Source organism: Glandiceps talaboti, chromosome 11 (assembly GCF_964340395.1).
Source record: "Glandiceps talaboti chromosome 11, keGlaTala1.1, whole genome shotgun sequence".
Taxonomy (NCBI): Eukaryota; Metazoa; Hemichordata; class Enteropneusta; family Spengelidae; genus Glandiceps; species Glandiceps talaboti.
This window is the reverse complement of record NC_135559.1, coordinates 20,958,349-20,973,483: the sequence shown is the minus strand read 5'-3', so window position 1 is coordinate 20,973,483 and position 15,135 is coordinate 20,958,349. Positions and strand designations below refer to the sequence as shown.

Below are 15,135 nucleotides of genomic sequence, written 5' to 3'. Positions count from 1 at the left end.
TGGATGATGAAACTTTGGACTGCATCCAACTTTTACGACTGGATGATGAAGATACACTATATCACCTACTGTAAACTTATGTGATGTATTTGCTTTTGCATCATAACGCATTTTCATAACTGCTTGTGCCTTTGTTATGTTCTCCTTTGCTAACTTTATCGCCATGTTTCTACATCTTGCCATTTCATGAAGATGAAAATCGACATTCCTTGATACACCTAGTCGTGGTAATATTTCAGCATCAACCGGAAGTCTAGGTTCAGTACCGAACATCACTTTGAAAGGTGACATTTTCGGAGTTTCATGGGGTGTGGCCCTATATGCAAATAACACAGATTGGAGATATACATCCCAATCATCAGATTCGTCCGATGTATACATTGATAACATGTCTAAAAACGTACTGTTCATACGTTCAGTGAGACCGTTACATTGTGGATGATATGCAGATGAACATGTCTTTGTAATATCAAAAAATCTACATACTTCCCTAATAAGATGTGACATGCACGATGCTCCTTGATCTGATAACAAGGAATTTGGGAATCCATATACACAAAAGATATCCTCAAATAATACCTTAGCAACTGTTTCCGCCCGAGTATTCGGAAGAGCGAAGGCCCATGCAAACTTGGAAAGATATTCTGTAACTACCAGAACGTAACTGTTTCCGTGTTTTGTAGTCTTTATTTTGCCTAAGAAATCAAAACCAATGCGGTCCATTAAACCATTAACAGGTATTGGCAATAATTGACTTCTATAACGACGCCCTCTTTTTCTCATATGACAATGAGAACATGAAGCTACATAATCATTGACGTCCTTAAGTAGATTATCCCAACAGTATTTTGTTCTGATCGCATGTAATGTCCTCGAAGTTCCCAAATGACCTCCTGTGACATCATCATGAATTCGCTTTAGTATGTAAAGTTGTAATGTTTTAGGCACGACAAGTTGTCTAATACAATCTTTCGCCTTGTACGACTTTCCTGTGGGGGACCAAAAATGGTATAGGACATTGTTTAATAACATAATTCGCATGCCCTTGAATTAATTTTTGGCATGTTTTGCATCTTTTGGTAGTTCACCATTCTCCAAATAAGCTATAGTAGGCTTTATGTGCCGGTCTGCTCTTTGCAATTTTGACATGTGTTCCGACCTTATGTCGAAGTCATCAACATCTATAACGTTATTAAGTGAAGAAGTAATCTCCGAGTTTCGCGAGTTATTTTGCCGGCTTAATGCAACTTCACTATCAGATTTCTTATATAAATACCTTATATCAACAATAGAATCATCAGCTGTTTTTGTTTGCATATGTGCAATTTCAGGTATGATAGTATTGTCTGGTATCTCCAGAGTTAACACTGAGGGAATGACATCGTCAGTTTGAGTGGCCTGACTTGTGCAAGTATCAGATGTACTAAAATCTGAATCTTTGTATGTCTCTGTTGGATATTTACGTCTTGATAGACAATCCGCATGTGGAATACACAAACCTGCTCTGTGTTCGATATCAAATGTATATTCCTGTACTTTTAGTACCCATCTAGCTATATGACCGCTAGAATTTTTTGTTTTGAATAGATATGGCAAATTTGCATGATCAGTAACTACTGTAAAACGGTTTCCACGAAGATATGCATCACATTGAGCTAAACCATGCAATACTGCAAGAGCCTCACGTTCAGTCGTTGTATAATTTCGCTGCCTACGGCTAAGCGATCTCCCTCCATAACAAATTGGATGTTCTACATTGTCCTGGTTTTGTGCTAAGACATAGCCAACACTATACGCAGATGCATCGGTATAAAGGATAAATGGCTGTCCATATCATGGATAACCTAATAGCGGAGCATTGACCAGTGCATGTTTCAATGTATCAAATGCCTGTTGACATTTATCATCCCAGACGAACTTTTTGTCCTTTTTGAATAGATCATACAATGGGCCCGCAATCTTGGAAAAATCTTTTATAAACTTACGATAGAAGCCGGCTAAGCCTAAAAAAAAGACTTTAACTGTTTCACATTTTTCCGGACTGGAAAGGTTTTGACGGCTTGTATTTTATTTGGGTCAGTTGCAATACCATTCTCATTTAAGATATGTCCTAGAAATTTAACTTCACGTTTGGCAAAATGACATTTCTTTGGACCAAGTTTGAGATTAGCAGAGCGCAAACGTGTGAGGACCATTTCCAGGTGATCTAGGTGATCACTAAATGTATTGCTGTACAAAATTATATCATCCAGATATATTACTAAGTTTTCCCACAGCATTTTTCGGAACAGAAACTGCATTGTTTGCTGAAACGAACAACTGCTATTGCGTAATCCCTGTGGTAAAGTCTTCCATTCAAATTTCCCATCAAGACTAATAAACGCGGTTTTGTACGAATCGTTGTCATTTATAGCCAATTGCCAAAATCCGCTTGTCATATCTAATGTAGTAAAGTATTTTGGAGCCTGACTTCCCACCATATCGATTGCATCTGTTATCCCTGGCAACGGAAATACTATCAGTACTGTTTGTTTGTTCAATTCTCTATAATCAACAACTAAGCGCCACCCCGCCCCTGAAGGTTTCTTAATGAGTAGTAATGGTGATGAATATGGTGATGTGGAGGGTTTAATTATTCCTTGATCTAGTAAATTATCTAATTGTCGTCTAATTTCATTTCTTTTCTCTGGTGAAACACGATATGGTGGTCTAGATACTGGTCTAGCATTAGGTTCCAACTCAATTCGATGTTTGATCAAATCATAGTACCCTAATCTACCAGATTTATCTACAAAGGCATCCCTGTGCTTCCAAAGAATTGAGCGAAGGTCATGTAGTTGTTGGTCTGTCAAGTCATCCTCATTGAGATTAAATTGTGAAAAGAATTCGTCTTGTCCTTGTGTAGATGTGGTGTTAACAGCTGTCCTGTCTCTGGTATGTAGGTCACTGTCAAAATGGTATAGTTCATCAGTGTCATTTGGTAGTGGTGAAAATGACCCCAAACGAGTATTCCTTCTGAGAATTATGTCTTTGTCATTTGTGTTGACAACTCTAACAGAAACCAAATTGTTGTGTGTTTTGGATAACACTCTTGCTGTAGCCAAACCTAAATGACTTAATGAACTTATATTCGGTGTAATACCTAAAACACCATTAGGATAATTTGTCCTAATTCGCGCAGTTATAATGCATTCTGAATTAGCAGGTATCAAACATTTCTCATTTGCGCGCATTAATAATGCTGATCGCAGTGACAATTTTCGACTGGCTATGTCCACAACTGCTTTGTGTTTAGTCAAAAAGTCCATCCCTATAATTAGATTCTTGTGTAAATTTCTAATTATATGGACTGGCATATTGATACAACGGTTCCCAAATCTGACTGGAATTACAATAGTTCCAATAATTGGCAATTGATGACCGGAAGGTAAATTTATAGATTGATGTTGTAATTTCGAAATTCGTAAACGATTTAATTTAGGTATCTTTTTCAACAAAGTAGTACAAATAACTGAATTTGTTGCACCTGTGTCAATCAGTGCTGGAATTTTGTGGTTGTATATGTCAACATTTATCATGTTATTATTTGAAACTTTAAAGTAATCAATTTCCATATTATTTAAAGAAGGTTTATTTAGCATGCTGGATGTATTTACCTTGACACGTCCTGCATGCTTTACAGTAGAGTTAGAAGTAATAAATGGTCGCTTTTGTCGACACTGACTAGCAATATGACCATGCTTCTGACAGTTATAGCATTTTCGTCTTAAATGTTTAGAAGATGATCGACTAAAACAATTTCTGTTATTACAATTGTGGTGTTGTTGTCCGTCAGAGCTTGGACATTCAAACTGGTTTGGATAAAATGGCTGAAAGTTAGCGTCAGATTGAAAATAATTGTGAGGAATGTATTCCTCGCTTACTTTGTCATTCAGGAATTCCCGTTCATCCCATTGAGTTAATGAACGTTGCGGCTGCACCTGACTAATCAATGTCTGTTGCAGCTGTTCAACTGTCTGTCCGTATTGTATGTTGTCCACAGAGGTCAAATGTCTTTCCTCAGAGGTCACACTGTCTATTCTACTGTCACAGTTGTTCTGTACTGTCTTCTTGAAATCCTTGGTATTTCCATTAGTGTCAGACAAACTGTCAATAATTTCAAATCTTCTGGCAAAGGCACATGCCTGTTCAAAGTCAACCGGATTGTTTGTCACAGTAAACTTCATAATCGAGGGGCATAATCCTTGAATAAATCGACTTAATAATTCATCTTGATTCCGTTGGCATTGATGACACATGTGTTTCACACGAATAGCATATTCCTGTACAGATTCACCATGCTGTTGACGTAGAGAGTCTAATTCACTGTCAGGTTTCCATCTAGGTTTGCCATGATGAAATTGTAGCAACAATGCCTCCACTAAGTCATTCCAGTTCTCTAGGATATCATCGTGTAAAGTCGCAAACCAAAGTTCGGCATTGCCTTTCATAAATAAACCAAACAAATTTCTGCGTTGTCTGTCATTGTATCCTTTGAATGCAACATATGCATTAAATTTGGGAAGCCATAAATCAGGACTGTCATTCCCACTGTATTTTGGAGGAACTATGTCGGAAACAACATCTATTGTATTTATCCTTTGACGCAGATCATTAATAACATCAGCAAACTCATGTCCATGTTCGTTTTGTTGATTCAGTTCATCCATTTTACATTTGATGTAGTATTTTTTGTTACTCACCCAATGGCGTTACGTGTTGTCTTCTTATCAGGTTTCGGTAAGTCTTCGTAAGGTTCAAACTTGATTCATTATACACACAAATGGTTGTTCAAGCCCCGGATCTCCATCAATATTACTTTCTGATCTTCGTACACAGCTGACAGACCAAGTAAATAATAACACTCGAATCACTCTCATATCTCATATCCGACTCAACTTCTGTATGTACGTACCAGGATCACACTTGAACTTTAGGGAATTAGCTCAGACTACACACAGTTTGTGTTTTAGTCTACACTCGAGACCAAGGCAAGCACCCAGCAAGTGCATCGTTCATTGACTTCCCGCGAAGTCAAGTCCTCTTACCAAGAACTGAGGAACTTGCCCGTCCCAAGTGCTCTTTATTGTGACGTCTTTAAAGTCTAAATTTACATAACGCATGGCCAATGGCCAAATAATTAATGCAATCCATATAGAGCTTTTCTGGGCGTTATCATGCCCTAAAAGTATTCTCAAAACATTGATGAATGATCACTATGAATCCCAGATATTTATGAAATGCAGACTGTCGTCTCATGTATTCGAGTATGCTTGGAATCCTGTGTGGTCTGAATCCGATATCCTTGAGACAGTCTATTGACCTTTCAGTCAAACTAGGACATGCGATGCTGTTAAAATATTAAGTTTACTGAAAATATGAATATGTCATCTGTGACAGTACAGCAAGTCGGGGTGTTGATGGGGGTGAGCGTATTGATGCAGCTGGGGCTTTGCTTTTCTTGTTCGGCATGTTGGTATTGCGTAATGGTCTATTGATGACATTGAGTATGCATAATTCATTTGAGATTGAACTTGAAAAACCAAGACGGCGAGAGTTCTTCACAGTGACATCAAAATGTCCACTCGATTTATCGTTGAATATGAAATCTTTCCGCTGACCCCGTACACAGTTGCTCACTTCAGTCCTTTAGAAACTTGTTTTAACGAAAATTATAGATGTACATTACCTAGAATCGGTAAAATGTTGGCGTCTACCTGGAGGCGATGTTAACGAACTGCGCAATCAGGAACAGCGCCCCCACAGATAACATGTAAGCATTTCTAGAACTCAGTACTCCTTTGGGATTTACTGTATAAAAGTAATAATGTAAACATCAGTAACATGCCATGCAAGTCTTGGTTGACCACAGACCTTCGCGTCTTTTGTAACTTGCAATAGACAATAGCAAGACGTTGTTGCATAGTGTCGACACCGACAAATTTACATTCAAACATTCCAATGCTGAAACTATTTAAATGATCAGCTATCACTCCTCCTTTTGTACAATTTTTGTAACATCCATGCCTAAAACCTGTGTTTATGAAGCTTGTAAGTTGTAACAAACATCGCGAGCCTATGCTACGTGAATCTATGATAATTTCATTTATTGCACATGCGCAATGAACAAAAAAAAAAGTCTTCCAAGGTTATGCATGTCATGGGACATGAAACGCATTACAATTACGGAGTCAGTCATTTCCCCGATGATACAATTGATTTAAACTAAAAACTGGTCAAAAAATTGTTCTTTTGAGGAATGCAACATGACTTTTACCAATTTTAAGCATAGTTTTGAAAATGATAGAAATATTCTGAGCAAAAATTGCAGCAAAATGATGTACCACGCGACGGCATTAATTTCGAGCCCTGTGGACCCTCAAACCTCAACTACTTGAGCCATGAAAGACACATGCTGCTCCGACGTAACAAACACTGCACCAAATCCATCATATTCTAACATATGTCCAAGGGCATGCCTAACCCATACACCATGATGCTGACAATATTCTGACAAATTCTCATTTAATAGTATTATTCAGATAAGAATTGCTTGGAATACGATGGCATATGTAGTATCTTGATATGAATATGGTTGCATCTCTTAGCATATTAAGATATTATAATATTCTGATATGAATATCATAGGCAATACTAACACCAATATTTAAATGTCAAAATGACAGAGGACATTTTTAGATTACCAAGTATGTCAATGTGAATACTTAGGAATTCTCATCTTAGTATTTCAAAATGAGAATATTGTTCAAACATCACAAGAATATCGTCTCTATACGTACACATTTTGATATGAATTTGGTATACCATACTGGCATTCATATGTATATGTGTATGTAACGGAGAATACCTATGACATATCCGATATGATACTCTGAACATTCCAGAATTTGTATTGAATTAAATATAGGTATAAAAAGTAATTGGCTCATATACCTCACCATGTTTTTTCATATGTCACGTGTAGCATTACATCACATTATGCACAAAGGTAAGGTGCAAACTGTATTATTGAATTCGAACACACTTTTTTCAACCATGCTAGCTATCTCACAAATGCTTGTTCCAAATTTCCAAGTCACATTTATGAAAATTATTCATTTCCGAAATTCGATTAACTTCGTCGTCGATAAAGATGTCCATGACTAAGTATTTTAATGGATTGCCTATCCCAATGATTTTGTGTCATAGACACAACAGTGAAAATGGTATTGCTATCTTTATTTAATTGTAAACAGCCGACATAATTAAATTGTAGAAAATATGAAATACTTTATCAACTCGATTCAAAGTGAAACTTTGTCAGTATGAAATCGATTCTGATTGTCTCAGGTTTTGGGTCATGGTAACCACTTAAAGCGAACACATTTGTGTTGGTTGTCCAAGTGGCAACTGTGTATACAGTCTCGGTTACTAAGACTATCCACCACCAGTCTACCCCGGCCATCAAGCGATCCATCAGCGGTGAGCTGAGTAGCCGAGAGTAAGTGGAAAACAAAAATGAATAAATGAAATGATCGCAATTATTTTTCTCATAAACAGCGACACCAGCCTCGGACTGTATGATAAAATCCCAAAGAAATTCAAGGAAATCAAGAAAATATTTCTTCTAGTGTAGCGCCCTCTAGTTATGACTTCAGAAAATAATGTTAGCCCCTTTCCACATGTTCATTTTTTTATCTTTTAAAACGGTCATTTGGTGTCAATATAAGTGATGATTTACAGTCATATAGTCTACATTTACCAGACAGCTTCACTCTACGGACACGATCCCAATAGATACTGAGTGCATCACTGTACCTACATGCATATGACCACGAATAGAACTCACGTTATTTTGAAAAACGATTTCCTGATGAATGTTACTCACAAAAAAGTAGACTGTAAGATACGTCGTGACGTTCCTCCCTTACCGACCTCCTCTCAAGGAGAGTTTGGCCGATGTGTGAGGGCGTCCCGTCATGGCGTACCTTACAGACTAACAAAAAAGCTGTCGACATAAAAAAAAAAACAGAAGTAGACTGGAAGTATAGGATGCAAGTAAAAACAAAAGCATTGTTTTGATTACTTATTGAATACTTGCATTCTCTATACTGCAACCTATGAGATAAAAGAAATTAACGGGAATGCTGAACTCATGCAAGCGCGACATTGCACAAAATTTCATTACCGGATTATCGTCTAAACGTCAAATATTTACGATGGTTACAGAAAATCTTGTCGGGAATGACCCTCTATCTTCTGGGTAGTCTAACTTTTTAACAATATTAGATTTTTAGACAATACTGTCGAATAAAAACGCTTTGTCGGTCGGGAAAAGCCCTCCCTCATCTGAGTATTCAGTCAAAAGGTTATTCAAAATGTTAGACTTTTAGCTGATATTGTCGATAATATTACACAGAAACGCTTCGTCGAGGGGAAGCTCTCGCTCAATATCTTTCACTTTATCTTTAATTTTTTTTTCAAAATGTCCGCTTTTAGACAATGTTATCCTATAAAAACTCTTTGTCGGAGAAGGCCTGCCCTCGTCTTTTCAATGTTTATTCCATCTCGTATTCGTCGTTCAACTACACTTCGGAATTGTTGTCAAGGTCTATGACCGTTGCGTGGACATTTTCACCTGGTTCCATGATGAGTAACATCACCATGCTCCTCAAGGTCTATACTAAAGAGAAAACAATAAAGGGTGATTGCTAAAATGAATATGACATGTAAATAAGATGGCAATCTTTTGTATATCAAAACATTTGGTATTGACCAGTGCTTAAATTAATAATGACATGTAAATAAGATGACATTCTCTTGTTTATCAAGACATTTGGTATTGACCAGTACTTGACATGTAAATAAGGTGGCAATCTTTTGTATATCAAGACATTTGGTATTGACCAGTGAAATATAAACTGTTTCAAGTCGAATTGAAAACCATTATGTAACGAATGGTTGTATTGGCGGCAAAGAATGTTTTTAAGCTTTTGACAATTTGAGGAGCTGTGTATTGTTCTCAAATCCAGTTGTAGAACAAATGTACCTCTCTATGTTTCTCTTCAGAGTATATTTATACAAGGAAAATAGCAATGTGTGCTATCCACTGAACTGACTTTGAATGTATGTTTAATAGCTCTCTGGAGATATACTATACCGTACAGTAACATTACCCCATATATTATTAATAGAACCAAGAGATCGCTACATCGAAACACACTCATACTGACAGTTAACCTATTCGTGGAGGTCGCATAATTGATGTAAATTGCCACTTCAAATAACTACATATACTATGAGGTATGGTAGAATAGAACAACATTGTATGTCTGACAAATACTACCTGACACTAGGTTAAAATTGATGATGGTGATCTGTCAACAACTTATACATGTCTGACACAGACACACCACAAAACCCTCTACACTTTATATCCCTACACAGTACATATCTAAAAGGTCCGAGTTGTGTGGCCAAACTATTAGAGATTGCTGACCGTCACACCACAAAACCCCACACTTTTTATCCCAACACAGTACATATCTTAAAGGTCTGAGTTGTGTGGCCAAACTATTGGAGATTGCTGACCGTCACACCACAAAACCCTCTTTACTTTTTATCCATACACAGTACATATTCAAAAGGTCTGAGTTGTGTGGCCATCCTCATAGAGATTGCTGACCGTCACACCACATTACCTCTACACTTTACATCCCTATACAGTACATATTTAAATGGTCTGAGTTGTGTGGCCATCCTCATAGAGATTACTGACCGTCACACCACATTACCTCTACACTTTACATCCCTACACAGTACATATTTAAACGGACTGAGTTGTGTGGCCATCCTCATAGAGATTGCTGACCGTCACACCACATTACCTCTACACTACATTATCCCTACACAGTACATATTCAAAAGGTCTGAGTTGTGTGGCCATCCTCATAGAGATTGCTGACCGTCACACCACATTACCTCTACACTACATTATCCCTACACAGTACATATTTTAAAGGTCTGAGTTCAAAATTCAAAATACTAATACAAATTACAACAAAGGCAATTGAATCACTACACATACTGACCTTTACCCTATTCGTGGAGGTCATATAATTGATATAGACAAGGAACACAACTACATGGCTACTATATGATGTACATTTCAACTTTAGACATTGTGTGTATGACAGATGTTACCTGTCTTAGTTAAAATCGATGGCAGTGGCAGTGATTTTTCGCCAGCTTATGTCTGACACAGACTAGCTGAGACTTGGTTAAAATGGACGACAGTGATTTGCCACCAGCTTATGTCTGACACTTGGTTAAAGTGGATGGCAGTGATTTTTCGCCAGCTTATGTCTGACACAGACTAGCTGAGACTTGGTTAAAATGGATGACAGGATTTATGGTAATCGGCGCATCGAAACGAAACGGAATGAAACGAAACCAGGAATAAAAAGTTAGGGGATTTTTATATGAACAGTGGCTTTCAAATCATTCTGTCATTTGTGGTATCAGTTTTTGTCTATTGTAATTCTGTCTTACATATTTAAGAGTCTTGTTGCATACAGTATATCAGCACCCCCCCCCCCCCCATTATAGCTAATGGGGAGGATACAGTGCAACAGTCACAGCGCATACAATGCAATAAAATAGTATAGTATTACGCAAGGATACAATACAACATAACAACAACCATCACAATACTGAAACACAATACCGACCGTTGACCCCTCAGTGGAAGTCACAGCTTGAACCACCGTTTGCCATTTAAAACAACTACAGGGGTACTATGAGGTACAATGCAACAGCCATATAGTGCACAAAATATACAACACAACAACCATCCTCATCACTAGACTGAAACACAATACCGACCTTTGATCCCTCAGTGAAAGTCACAGCTAGTAACCACTGTTTACCCCTTACACTGGCTACACCGCTACTATGAGGTACAATGCAACAGCCATATAGTGCACGCAATACAACCAAACAACAGAACAAAGTCACATACATTATATTCCTAATGAGTCTTTTGTTTCTGAGACACTGAGACACACTTTTTCAGGGTTTTTTTCCTTAACAATGTTCATATTAAACGCACTTTGTAACTTTTCGCCTGGGACGTTATAGTAATTGTTGGACCATGTAAATAAATAGTATTAACAGTATACAGACCACTGACCTATCTATGTAGATCATGCACCTCTAATGGCTTCAAAGATGTCCTTCGTATGACCTCGTGATGCCGTTTTATAATAATATCACGATATAGATGACCTTGCAAAAGCACACGTCACTGCTCTACCTTCTGCAAAAACCTGTCTGAAAAAGTGAAAAGTATAAATCTTTTGACCTATATCTTAATTCGCTTACAAACAAACATGTGCACATTCTCTCTCTCTCTCTCTCTCTCTCTCTCTCTCTCTCTCTCTCTCTCTCTCTCTCTCTCTCTCTCTCTCTCTCTCTCTCTCTCTCTCTCTCTCTCTCTCTCTCTCTCTCTCTCTTGTATATAACATACTGCATCTTTGAATTTTGAATTGTCTTCTCTTATTTGCGAGGTTCACGAACAATGTATACGAGAAAGCTGACGATGCCTGAACAACATATGGCAATATCAGATTTATATATTAGTTGTTAATTGTTTTGTTGATATGTGAAACCATGCCCTGTGTATGTAATTGGGGTTGGAGAAACTGACATTGTGTATATGTATTGTATATGTATTTTATGTAACTCTGTCACTTACAAGGATATTCCCATTGCTGCCTCCTTTAATGAAGTTAGTGTATTCCTGACCCAGGGTTTTCAGAAGGTCACATACGCCACATGCTAGTCTGTCAGATCATGATTGCTTCGTCAGAGGTTCAGGTTGGCATCCTATAAATGATATAGTAAAACTAATATAGTGAATATTTCGTTTCAAAACATGACCTTTCTATTGATTACTTAGAGGGAAATGTACAAACAATTCTTTACATTAATCCTCCTTTATTACATTCTTCTAAAATTCTTTTGAAACGAACGCAGCATTCTGTTGTGATTACAACGAAAGATGTCCACAAACAATGGACAGTCTTGTGGTGCATTATCTACGGTATCTAATAGTCGGGGCCCTTATTCTGATGACTTAGTCCGGATTTTTTGATATGATAGTGTCATGAGTTGTAATGCTAGACTGTTGTTGACCTTACATGACCTCATTAATTATTCATCATATAATACAGATACGCAGTTACTTTCATACACATTGTCGTTGTCAGTGTCTCTTCTTCATCACACACCCACTACATATCGAACCCCAACTCATTACATGGTGTCAGAAGCGAGATCGAAGTTACACAACTCAGCAGTAACTTCAGGTGTGTATTTTACAGTGGAAACTGGATGATTGACACCAGGCCGGTGTTATTTTTGCTTCGTCGCACGTACATTAGAGGCCACATGTACCCAGCTAACTGCCATACGTAACACTGTAGATAGCAGTACTGTCCAAATGCTATGCGATGCACTTCACAGATTAGGCAGAGTACACATACTAAAACTGGTAAATGTGGAAATTGTGGCACAGTACATGACCAATCTGACTGGTCCTCCTGCCCAGCACACGGATCTGAATGCAGAGCATGTGGCAAGCCGAATCACTGGAAGCGTGTATGCCGCTCACGTAAGGCTAAACCCGGTTCCAAGTCGTGCTCATTTTTCGTTGTACAATGTGAGGGTCCAACAATACTGGGCCTGCCTACTTGCCAGGATATGGGACTTGTTACTGTGAATTACAGCATCACTCAACATGATATATCGCCTTCCAAAGGTGAGGCTGAGGCTCCAGCGTGCGAATTTAACGCCGGTCCTTCGGCCCGAGACCAACAGATTTCCGTTCGGACCGACAGTTTTTCAGAATTACAACAACATATCGGTCCTTATGACCAGTTGAAACTTGGAGTAAATAAAAACATTTATTCAAAGATAGATCCAATTTCACCTACATGAATCTCATCTTGTGTTACCTATTTTACTCTCGACATCTCGTTCAAGTCAAGCAACAGCAACACAGAGCTAGCTTGCTATGTGTTGTTGTCAATGTTGATACATGTATCATGTCCACATATGATGTAGCATACAGCATTTACTTTATGAAATTATGTTAGCAAACACATGGTTGGATTTCTCGAATTATTTGTGTCTTGACTAATCATAACGTCTTAGACATTCTGACACATCTTACGCATTCAGCACATACGTCTATTTTACATCGTGTATGAAACTTTTAACGTGTTTGAGACAGTTCCACGTTGTATTTATAAAGTATGTGGCGATATTTAGAAGGCGAAAATGAGCTTCCGAAGAAGAAGACGAAACAGACAATGTTTTTAAAGGCTGGTATTAAAGTTGGTAAATGTAATCAAAACAAACACGGAAAACATATAAACTACTCTGAAAATGGCGTTTTAACTAATAAAGAAGGCAGGTACACTTCGTAAGATATCTCCAGTACGATATAGGTTTTTTTTGTAAAAACAGTAAAAGAAATGCGTAGTCTGATTGCTGTCAATTTGATGCATATGATAATGTATGTCCTGTTATGTTGTAATCAACGTATAAACTTAGAAATGTTGCATTTTTGTTGCCATTGTTGTATCTGGAAAAATACTGCATCATGCCAAACACGGGTACATAGTGGATGAAACAGGACAGTACAGTCAACACATCATGCTCCCACGTCAAAAAAACTCGCACTGTAAGACACAGTTCTCTTCATCATGGTCAGATTTCTTACACAAACAGTCAGAGACGATACTCAATACACCACGGTAGGGTATACGGGGTAGGGCTTTATGGGGGGGGGGGCTTCAGTACATATTTATAAAGACTGAAGGTAGACGAAACCGCTCCGTGTCACTGTGTGGATGGAAATTGAAATAAAAGCGAATACACAGTTTTCAAGAGGGATAGTTATGCGACAAAACCCTCTGCTATGATGAATTTGTGATGAATTTGTGGTCTAAGTTTGGTAAGGGTGGGAAAGCTACATCAGCTGTTGACACAGACGATGAATCTGACTTTGGATTATGTGATTCAGAATTTAGTGAATCGTACAGAGAGTAAGGAGAGGACTGTGAGCTCTTAGAGATTGCAGATAATGTAGATTTATTGATTCATTCATTCATCCATATTATCTACAATCTATGGATCTGTATTTCTATGATGGAATGAATACATTCAGTCTCAGGCCACTATAGTCTACATGTATAGGAACAGATTAATCGAGAATGAATATTCATAGTCTCTTGGTTCATAGTTACAAATGAAAATCTCTCCTCACAGAGTAAAAAATTACTTGGTTGCGAATCCAAAATTTACTGCCAAGTTTACTTCCAAGTTGTATTTTTTGACTCTGTGAGTGGAAATTTTCAATTGTAAGAACAGATTGATGAAATAATAGTGGATAGTAAACAATTCGTTGTACTCTCTTTTACTTTAGTATATCTAAAGATATGTTGTATCATATTAAAGTTCAAAATCATTTAACCTGTAATTGGGGGGTGTAGATACAGGTCGTGAATGTGAACTGCATTGAATATGGACCAGCAGTTTTCCTTAAGGACCAGCAGTATTTGCTACATGTCGGTCCTTATGACCAGTAGTCATTTTCCCTTAAGTTCACACACCTTAGGTGACCCTACAGCTAAAGAACAGATAATGCATGTCTACAAGCAGTGCTTTGAAGGCATTGGCTGTTTCCAAGGAGTGTACCCCCAGTTGTGCACCCACCACGACGTGTACCACAGGCACTAAGTGAACGACTGAAACAGGAACTGAACTCATTGGTAACCCTGAACTCATTGGTAACCCAGGGCATTATTGCTAAAGTGGATGAGCCCACAGATTGGGTTAATTCCGAAACGCCCATAGAGATTGACTTGTTGAATGTGCATACTGATGAGGCAACATAAATTTAAGTAAAGGTATGCATTCTGGTTTAGAACTTATTAATTGTTGTCAATTAATAATCAAGGGGAGCACAAAATAAATTAAATAAAGGTATGTTGATTAACCATATGGAGGAAAGAAACCCTCAAACATCAC

The 15,135-nt window shown here is 37.8% G+C and overlaps 1 protein-coding gene across 1 annotated transcript in view; it reads left to right on the top strand.

Moving 5' to 3' along the window:
- The window catches only part of LOC144442148 (von Willebrand factor D and EGF domain-containing protein-like), a 141,267-nt gene that overhangs the window by 37,626 nt on the left and 88,506 nt on the right, over window positions 1-15,135 (top strand). The window lies entirely within an intron of this gene.